This window comes from Grammomys surdaster, unplaced genomic scaffold (genome assembly GCF_004785775.1).
Source record: "Grammomys surdaster isolate TR1022 unplaced genomic scaffold, NIH_TR_1.0 225, whole genome shotgun sequence".
NCBI lineage: Eukaryota > Metazoa > Chordata > Mammalia > Rodentia > Muridae > Grammomys > Grammomys surdaster.
This window is the reverse complement of record NW_021604670.1, coordinates 643,371-653,900: the sequence shown is the minus strand read 5'-3', so window position 1 is coordinate 653,900 and position 10,530 is coordinate 643,371. Positions and strand designations below refer to the sequence as shown.

Genomic DNA, 10,530 nt, shown 5'->3' with positions numbered 1-10,530 from the left:
ACCCAGACTCACCCTTTGTCCTACTTAATCTTTGAGGCTTTCAATAAAATTTGGTCACCCAAGAGGGTGGGGAAGGGTATCTTGGGACTTTGAAACCAATGTGTATCTTTGTCACTTCCTGTCTGACTGACAGAGGCTAGATTTGAGTTCTGCTAGAAATAAGTATGCAGTTGCAAAGGGGCTGCTACTCCAGCTGAAATATCTGGAGAAAGCAAACTTTACTCTTGATCAAGAGCGTGTTCTCAGGAAGAGCACTTGGCTTTTATTCTAACTCAGGTGATAGCTGTGTCTTTTCCCCATTGACTGGGGTCCCATCTCGAAATCTTATTCAGAGTCCGAAAATAATTGGCACACAGGAAGTGGAAGAAGGGGGAAGGGGGAACTCTTCTTAGGAAAAAAAGGTTACTGTGCCTAGTAGCAAATTCCTAGACTGAAGCAGTGGGCCTCTGTGTAAACAAAGGTTTCACTGGGTGGGAGGATTAAAAACATTTGTGCAAAAGTCTTACAAGGTGGGAAAGATAAAATGATTTTGAATTTCTTGTCCTAAACACAAGTTTTATAGTATTTGCTAGAAAAGAGCCATATCTGATATTCTTACAGTTCCCATCTATAAATTGGAGGTAGGAAACAAACTGTTTCAAGTCATTGCCAATCTGAGCTATCTTCATAGGAAATCACCTCTCCTAGACCCTGGATATACCAGAGACTTGATGTGAGTACTGTGGACTTCCTTGGGAACTCTCTTGGGATTTTGGCCAGCTTGGTATAATAACAAAGAAGATATGATCTACTTATTAACTGTGATGACTAATCTTCACTTAATTGGATACAGAGAGATTAACTGGGGAGGGAAAATTTAGCCTGAATATGGATGGCTCTGACCCATGGACTGGGGTCCTAGAGTGAATAAAAAGGGAAAAGGGAGAAAATGAGCTGACCAGCATTTGTCTTTCTTCTTCCTGAGTAAAGAGCTGTAATGTACCCAGTTGCTTCCCTTCCTTGCTATGATTTCTCCACCAGAATTGACTGCATCCCTTTCAACCATCATCTAAACCAAGCTGTTCTTCTTCATGTTGCTCCTGACAGGTATTTTGCCAGAGCATTGACAAAAGAAACTAAGACATATGCTAACTGTGGAGACTTGAACCAAAAACCTTGCTTTATGTAGTAATCTCATTTTCTTTTCCCTTATCACATAGGTCTTTCAACTACTGCCCCAGGGCACCAGCTAACCTGGTTTATTGGATGATGTGACTTTCTTCTGCCTGACAAAAAGTAAACTAACTTTGCTTTTTTTTTTTTCCAACTCTGGTAGTGGCCATATTTTTATTTGATAGTACATGTCTTGGAGCATAGAAACTTGGGAATAATCTTATAATTTTTAAAAAGTTTAAATCATTTTATTTTATTTGAGCTTGATATATTTTTTGTGTGTGACTGATTGGATAAAATGGGCTCCACCCCTGCCTGTAAACACACACACACACACACACACACACACACACACACACACACACACACACACAATGCAAGTGTCACATGCGTGAGGCCTTGAGTTTGATCCTCAGCACTGCAAACAAATGCAGTCCTGTAGGAATAAGACAGCAGCATTAGAATTGCTCTTTCATGCTTCTGTTTTCCGGTCTGATTGCATCAAGACAAGAGCAGGCCCTCTGTTTATTCTGATTACACAGGCCCAGAGTACATGCTTGACATAAGAAAGAAAATGACTAGGGTGGCTATTCTAAATGACACATACTTTTACACATGCATTTTACTGTTATTTAACAGATACTGGTAGAATAGAACTGACACAACCCCAATGCCCCAGCTGTGAGGATTCTGAGGGAAAAGACGCTTTTTAGGAGTGAGGTATAGAGACAGGGCTTGACTCAGAGAGAACCCAGACCGACAGAGATGAGCTACTGCTCTGTGTAAGGGGTACATCCACATGGCTGATGAGAGTAGTGGGTCATGACCACCTGGAGCTACCCTGCTTTGAATTGGGACTTGGGAATCATCTTATAATTTTTAAAAAGTTTAAATCATTTTATTTTATGTGAGCTTGATATATTTTTTGTGTGACTGATTATGTAAAATGGGCTCGACCCCTGCCTGTGAATAGTGCTGTCCAATGGGAATTCTCTTGTTTTCCTGAAGCTGCAGAGAGGAAGAGCCTCCTGGTGCTCGTCAGGCTGAATGAACAAAGTGGGCTGCTGATGCCCTAGTGTGATCTTGGGTATGCAGCATCTCCGTGCCTCCAAATCTGCTTTATCAATTGGAGTTCACTGAGGGCATGTGCTGGTTTGAATGAAAATGGCCCCCATAGTCTCATGTTTAAATACTTGGTTCCAAGTTGGTGACACTGGGAAAGATTAGGAAGTGTGGTCTTATTGGGAGGCATGTCACTACCGGTAAGCTTCGAGATTGAAAAAGTCCATACTATGCTTTACCATTCTGCTGCAATGCTTCATGACATGATGACTATGGACTAACTCTTTCAAACTGTAAGCAAGTTTCCAGTTAAATGCTTTCTTTTATGAGCTGCTTTGGTCATGGCACCTGTGGTGGTTTAGATAGATATGGCCCCATAGACTCATGTGTGTGAACGCTTGGCACATAGGGAGTAGCATATTAGAAGGTATGTCCTTGTTGGAGTAAGTATGGCCTTGTTGGAGAAAGTGTGTCACTATGGAGGCAGACTTTTATGCTCAAGCTCTGCCCAATGTGGAATACAGTCTCCTCTTTGCTGCCTTTGGATCAAGACATACAACTTTCTGTTTTGTTTCCAGCACCATGCTTCTTGCCAAGACGATAATGAACCGAACCTCTGAAACTGTAAGTCAACCCAAAATAAATATTTTTCTTTATAAGAGTTGCCATGGTCATGGTGTTTCTTCACAACAGTAAAACCCTAACTAAGACAGTGACTCTTCACAGCAACAGAACAGTAACTAAGAGAGGGCATTACATATTAAAATCCAAAGTATGATAAAGAAATGTACTGAGCATATATTACACAGTAACCACTGTACTCAGTGAAGAGTAATAGGATAAGGCAGACATCCTGACCTTATGCCTGACAAGTTGAGAATGAGAGAGATAGGCATTTACCCTTCTGTGTGATATGAAACACAGAATAATTGGTGTCTGGTCTCAGGAGTCTGGGTTGGTGCTGGGGCACTGGGGTTGGGGGCGGAGGAGCTCTCTAGGATCTTGTTCTTAGAACTGTTACAGCTATAGGATAGTAGTAATTAACAATAGTTGTGTGCTATGTTCATCCTATTCCTGTCACATTAATATTATTCTAAAATAATATGTTCGTTAAGGACGTTTTATTAGTTTCTAATTATGTGCATACATGTGTATCTGTGTGTGGGTATAGCACATGAGTACAGGGCCCTCAGAGCCCAGAGGCATTCTATCTCCTAGAATAGGAGTTTGAGATGGTTGTGAGTGACCATGTAGGGGCAGGTAATCACACCTGGATCCTCTGCAACAGTAACCGGTGTTCTTAACTGCTGAGCTATCTCTCTAGCCCCCCCCCCCGCCACCATGTATCATTTTATTATTGGTGTTCTACTCTCAACAACCTGAACAAGTGATTATTATGGTCTGCTTTTGCAGCCCAAGAATCTGAGACTTAGGTTGTTGACTGGACATGGATCACAAACCCAACAGGAGAAAGATTAACAGTGTGGAAGTGTGACATTCACCAAGGTGATAACAAAGTCAGAGTTTATCACACAGCTCACAAGACAGCCAGAGACATGGACATTGCCTTGGGAGTCAAGGTGGTGTCTGAGTCCCTAGGGAGGAGTGAAATCCCAAATAGGCAGCCTGGCATTAAGTTTTAGCCTGTGGCCACTGCCACTCAGCTAGCCGGTTGTAGAGAAAGATGAGAAGAGCTTTGACTATCTCCTCAGTACAGTGTAGCTGATTGCTGAAGAGCTGACTGGGTGCTGGGATGGTGAGCTATGGGAGGAGACTCATTAAGATAGATCTATTGGTCTCAGCACATGTTACTTTTGAGCAATGACTAGAAGGATAAGACAGTCTAGGGGTTGACCACTATGTTAGATATTGGTTAAGACAATTTCCTCATCTCCTCCAAAGCTCACAACCTCATTGCAAAACAATATAGTATGATAAATGCTAAGACTGGCATCATCACTGAGCTCAGTTGGGGAAGATGTGAGACCGATCTCATGGGTGATAAGCAAACTCCTAGACAATGAAATGGCATTTGGTTCTAGAAGAAGTAGAAAGTTCTAAGTAAAAAAGACACAGGGGAACTTTGCAGAAGGCACTAGACAAATCAGCAAGAACAGATGCCCAAAAGAAATTGAGCTAACAACGAACTTAGACTGCCATGCTAATGAGTTCAAACTTGACCCAGTGAAAAGAACTTGTGATGTAAACTCAACCCCATATTTGCAAGACCACAGTACCGACCTACCAAGTGCTGGGCTAGCGGAGGAGAAGGCCAGGACTCAACAATGTGAGGGAAGAGAGACTGGCTGGGCAGTCGGGGGAACTACAAGTCAGCTTGGTAACTTCAGTGGTTTTTGCAACCTACAGAGGCTTAGAAAGGATAATCGGTGACTTTGCAATGAAGCGTTCATGAATCTGTTGGCGATGCAGCTGGAAGAATGCATAATTCCAAGAAGCAATGACTGAGTTTCTAAAGAGACTAGCAACCCAGCCTAGTGACCTAAATGCTTTCAGGGCAATCTAGCAATGCATCCTTGACCACAATATCACTAAAAATATTGGAATCAGTCATGCCAGGCCTGAAGTCTTGATTCTCCTGTACCCTTTTACTAAATGACCCCTAGCTTGCTACTATAACTCATCTATAAAATGGGGGTGGCAGTTGCATCTATCAAATGAGTTGTTGAAGGTCACATGAAACTGCTCATTTATTGAGATTGTTAAATGAGATAGTGGAAGTACTTAATAAAGGGATTGTGTGGGTAAGAAGAAAAAGAGGAAACAGACTTCTGTAGAGTAGGAGTAGTGGGTGAGAAGGACACTAAGCTGATGAAAGTAGACCCATGCCACCACGGAAAAATAAGATTTGCTTACTCAAATCACCAGGCTTTGAGTCAGGAATCTGTCACTTCCCAGCAGGGAAATGCCAATCAATTCACTTTTCTGTGAGAACGACCTTTCTCTCTCCATTCCCTTCCCCAGAGAGATCTCTTCTAGCAGAACAACACTCAAGTACGGGAATGGCTATTGTGTGCCAGGCCCTTTATTAAGAACTTGTGTTAATGGTGGGGACTGCGGCTATACAGCACATGCTCAGTACATTTATAGCTCTTGGTCATCCTCAGCACCAAATGCAAGCAAGCAAGGAAGCAAGCAAATGAATAAAAACCAAACATCTTTCTTTTCTTTTTTTTTTTTTTAACCCGCTCAGCCCCTTTATTGTGACCTAAATCCAGTTAACTCCTTCTTGTGCAAGAAGAGCCCAGACTCAGGGTTGTTAACGACTATATCCCGTGGCCCATGCTCAGCTCTGATGGGGGCTGGATTCAGACCTGACTCTGCTAAACCAACATCAAAGCTTTGGCATATGCCTTCCCTGGACTAGTACACACTTAGAGTTTGTAAGGATACTACTCAGCACCAGATGGTCTTGAAAATACTTCACCAGGGAATGCAAGAGCCATTTTTCCATAAGCTATATGGTTACAATTTATGAGCCCCAGTTCACTCCTGTGGGGAGGCAATTGGGTTGATTATTCCAGCCGAGAGCCCTTCGGTAGTACCAGCTGTGATAACTCTCAGCTCTTGGCTGCCAGCCCCAACCAGAGCTTTTGTTGGCTATGTTTCCCCCAGAGAAAGTCCACACTCAATTGCTCATTAACATGATTGGGATAATTTTCTCAACAGCCCTCCAGTGAAACAGCCAAAGAAGACTGAAAAGCTCTCAGTCCATTCGGATTCCCTCAGCCTTGCCCTTTCCTGTTTACCCATAATGGACAGGCTCAGTCTTTGGAGAAAGACCCATCTGCATTTGGATTCTGCTGAAGACATTGGCTTGCTGAGAAATCTGCAGCTTTTGTATGTCACCCTCTCAGTCTCTGATTCCTCCTTACTAGAATAAGACTATTGTATTTAATAAGTTGTTTGAAGGACTAAACCAGGCAGTATGAAAGGAGAGTTGAGGGGAGCGGGTTAGGTAGTTTATTGAGTTCCTCATGGTAACTCAGTAGTGAGATAAGGAACATTACCCCCATTTTAAAGGTAAGAAAACTGAGTCACAGATAGCTTCATTTTGTAGCTGGTAATTAAGCGTGAGAACAAGGAATCAAACCATGTCCGCTTTCTTTTTTCCTTTCCGCCCCTCCTACCATACTGGAAATTGAATCTATAGCCTTGTGCATTCTTGACAAGTCTTCTACCTCTGCGCTGCATCCCCAGTCCTTTTGTGCTTTTTATATTGAGACAGGATCTCATTAAATTGTCTAGAATGGCTTTGAATTTATAATCTGCCTAAATACCTGTCCGGAGTGCCTGGGACTATTGTCCGGAGCGCCTGGGACTACAGTCTCCCATTCACATTTATGAATCCATTTTCTGTCATTGTTGGTCACTCATAGACCATGTTATCTGTTTAAATCAACATGTAGAAAGAAGAAAAGGGGGAACAGCTAGAACAGTAGTAGGCCTGGGAATTGAGCTCTGCTCTCTTATGTGAACTTTTCCAAAAGGAGGTAAAACATACACACTCAAACACACATGCATACACACACACACACACACACACACAGAAAGACAAATGTATAAAATGACTAAGGATAGTTATATATAGTAACTAAGGAGGCATATAATATATGTATATCCAAGTCTTACATAGAGCCTGGATTCAAATCTCTGGTTCTACCATTTTAGTCAATGAGATTAGACAAAGTCCTTCCCAGACTGTGACCTCAGTTTCCTCTACTGTACAATAGGCATCACAAATATATCCCTTCCCCCTGGGACTCAAGTGAAGATTCAGCCTGATAGGATAGAGACAATGCCCACAGTCCCACCTAGCACACTACTAGAGTTGGGCAGTACTAGAAATTCTGCCGCCTTTAACCCATCCATTGACCTATAATAACCCCAGTTGCCTCAAAACTCTCCTCAGATGTGAAGGCCTTTCATAAATGCAAACATTTTCTTCTCTGTACTTTCCCCAGTGATCTGCCTCCTTTAGCCACAGGAGTGTCAAGGAATATTTGTGAATTAGCCATGAGGTGTAGGCAGCTACGTGACTGTGGGGTTAACATGCAAGTAACTAGTGTTTGGAGATTTGCCTTTGTACCCTTCCCACGGCAGCAGCATGGCTGCTTGTAACTCCTCCTGATGAGTTTGCTGAGGGGCTCATTAAAGTGTCGGTATTAATATCCACATGAATACTTTCAACAAAACCTTTTGTTCTCTGAGTAGGGGGTGTGGGAGGTGATTACAGGAACTGTCTTGCTTTTCCAGATTTAATTGTCTAAATAGAGAGCTGTCTCAGCAACACGGGGCAATTTCTTTTTTCTTCCATCTCCCCCTCTCTTTCTTTCTTAACAGAGCACTGCCAAGAGCCTACTTTGGCAATGAGGATTAGTTTGTGTGTTAGTAAACTTGCTGTGTCAGTCACTTTATCCCAGCAAGGGCAGGAGAGGTGACACACACTCTCTAACCAGTCTTCTCATTGTTTATTAGGCACAAGTCTGTGGCTAAGATTGCGGGAGTTGTAATGAGGAACTGGATGGCTCTTAGGCAAGTACCTGCCTTTGGCAAGTGCATTAGTGGTAAATGTTCTAATCCCAGGCTCCCTAATGGGTGACCCTACTAGCTTCAGAATCTCCCAACTTAACATGGTTCTGAGTGCTCACATTGTGCAAAGCTTCATTAGGTTAAACATCATGGCACATGAACTAACAACTTAATCTAGAGTACTTGGGTTTTGACAAGAGGGAAACGGGATCTCAGAGAAATGAGAGGCCCAGGTGTATAGCTGATTCCAGTGTCTGAACTCTTCCATACTTCCCTGCTGTTTGTAATAGTATGGGAAATCCTGCCCCTACCCCATTCTCAGGGTTATATAGGACCATTTTATAACTAGAAGGAACCCATCAGTAGACTGACCAAGTGTCATTGTCTGCCTATCAGAAAACTGGCTCCTGAGTTTTGAAACTTTCAGATTTAGAGCTGGAATCATCAGGGTAGGAATGTAGCTCAGTTGGCAGAATGCTTGCCTAGCGTGCCCAAGGCCTTGGGTTTGATCCGTATTATTTCATAAACTGGGCTTGCTGGCTCATGCCCATAATCTTAGAACGCAGAAGATAGAAGCAGGAGTATCAGGAGTTCCAGGTTACTATCTACTACACAAAGAGTAGGAATGGCCAATCTGGGATACAGGAATATGGTAGAGTCCGGGGTGGGGGGAAGGAACTGGTTTTTCTATAGGATATAAAGTTAATGCAACTCTCAAAATAAATAAAAAGTACTTAATACAAGATATTATTGCTTTGTCACTTTTAAATTTTAGAAGGTCTGACACTATTTTTATGCTATGGTGTGCTTATAGACAGGAGTCTAGCATGGCTACCCTCTAAGAGGCCCAACAAGCAGCTGAAAGAGTCAGATGCAGATACTTACACCCAACCAATGGACAGAAGCCAGGAACCCCTGGGGTTGAATTAGGAAAATGCTAGAAGAAGCTGAGGAAGAGGATGATACCATAGGAAGACCAGCAGTCTCAACTAACCTGGACCCCTGAGATCTCTCAGACAATGAAACATCAACCAGGAAGTATGCACCAGCTGATATGAGGCCCTGAACAAATATACAGCAGAAGAATGCCTGCTCTGGCCTCAGTGAGAGAAGATGCACCTAACCCTTAAGAGACCAGAGACCTCAGGGAGTGGGGAGACCTGGTGGGGTGGGGGTTGGAGGTGGATTGGGGACATCCTTTCAGAGACAGGGGTGAGGATGGGAGGTGGGGTGAGGGGAGGAGGTTTTGGGATAAGGAACAGTCAGAGGGCAGATCAGGAGAGAGATAACAACTGGACTGCAAAAAATGATTAAAGAATAAAAAGTTTTTTAAAAAATGTAGAAGGTAAAACTAAAGGTCATAGAATGCAAATAACCTACTCAAGGTAAGCAGACTGGGAATTGGAAAACAAGCTTTGAGATTTGCATGCCATTTCTAATTTCTATATATGAAGCCACAGCATTTAAGACATGAAACTCTTACTGATTTCTTACTGTGTACAAGTACACAGCTAGCCATGGCTTAGCAAAAGCACAGGCAATATCGCAGGTACCTAAGGTCATATTAGTCACTAGAACTCTCCACAAGATGAAATATTCTGTCTCAGTGATGTCTTCACCCCAGTCACCAGCTACTTGTAGCTACTGAGCACTGATAGTGTGGCTAGCATGACTATGAAACTGAATTTTTCTGGTTTATTTAGTTACTTGTAAGTGGCCACGCTCAGCAAGTGATTCCAATATTGAAAAACACGGACCCAATGGCTGTGCTTAGTGTGACAAAGCATCTTCTTCCTCTCAGAACAGATTCTATAGTGTGCACATTTTTAAAAGAACATTTTTAAAGGGCAAAATAGATGGAATAAAGGATGTACAGGTCCTAGATTTCTGGGTATAGGCATGGAAGTAAAATTGAACTCACTTCTCCAAGGCTGATCAAAGAGAATCATCTATCTAGGTTTTAGTTAAAAGGATAGAAATCTCAGAGGAATTAAGAAACCGTCTCAAGGTCTCCATTTGTCAAAAGCAAGGCCTAGAGTATGAACCCAGATCTGATTATAAGTGCTATCTCTTATATGGTGAGAGTTGAGCCTTAAAGTAGATGTGCACATGTGTGGTTTTCATTATTCTGATTCTGGAAGGTTGTGGGTAGGTTTCGGCCATTCTAACAAACTTCTTGGTAAAGTAAAAGATACAGTGGACAGGCTCCACTTTAGCTAGCAGAATTCTCTCTTTCTCTTAAATAAGCAACATTTCTCCCTTCCAACTGCCAAAGAACATTGTGTATCTATGGAACTCTAAAGGAGAGATTGTAAGTTGCTCTTGTTAGATTTGGTTGACTCAACACAAGCTAGGGTCATCTGGGAAGAGGGAATCTCAACTGAGAAAAATGTCTTAGTCAGATTGTCCTGTAGGCAAGTCGGTGGAGCATGCTCTTGACTAAGGTTGATGTGAGAGGGCCCAAGAAGGGCTTTCGGTGGTGCTGTGCTACCCCTGAGCAGGTGTTCTTGGTAGGTAGGATGAAGCAGGCTGAGCAAACAGTGGAGAACAAACCAGAAAGCAGCATTCCTTCATGGCCTCAGCTGCAGTTTGTCCCTCGGGTTTCCTGCCTTGAGTTCCTTGGCTTGATGATAGACTCACAGACTCTATCTAACCTGTAAGCTGAATGAACCCTTTCCTTCCCAAGTTAATTTTGGTCGTGGAAAACAGACTGGGATAAAAGGTGTAAAAGAAGAGTTAATGTTCTGGGAAGAAAACAAAAACAAT

General features: G+C 42.6%; 1 long non-coding RNA gene across 1 annotated transcript; it reads left to right on the top strand.

Annotated features, from left to right (window-relative positions):
- Positions 1–835: 835 nt before the first annotated feature.
- LOC114625969 lies at positions 836–6,052 on the top strand. The gene is made up of 4 exons (XR_003712160.1): positions 836–1,086; positions 1,200–1,275; positions 2,793–2,838; positions 5,902–6,052. It is a non-coding gene; the product is annotated as an uncharacterized LOC114625969 (long non-coding RNA).
- Positions 6,053–10,530: the final 4,478 nt, after the last annotated feature.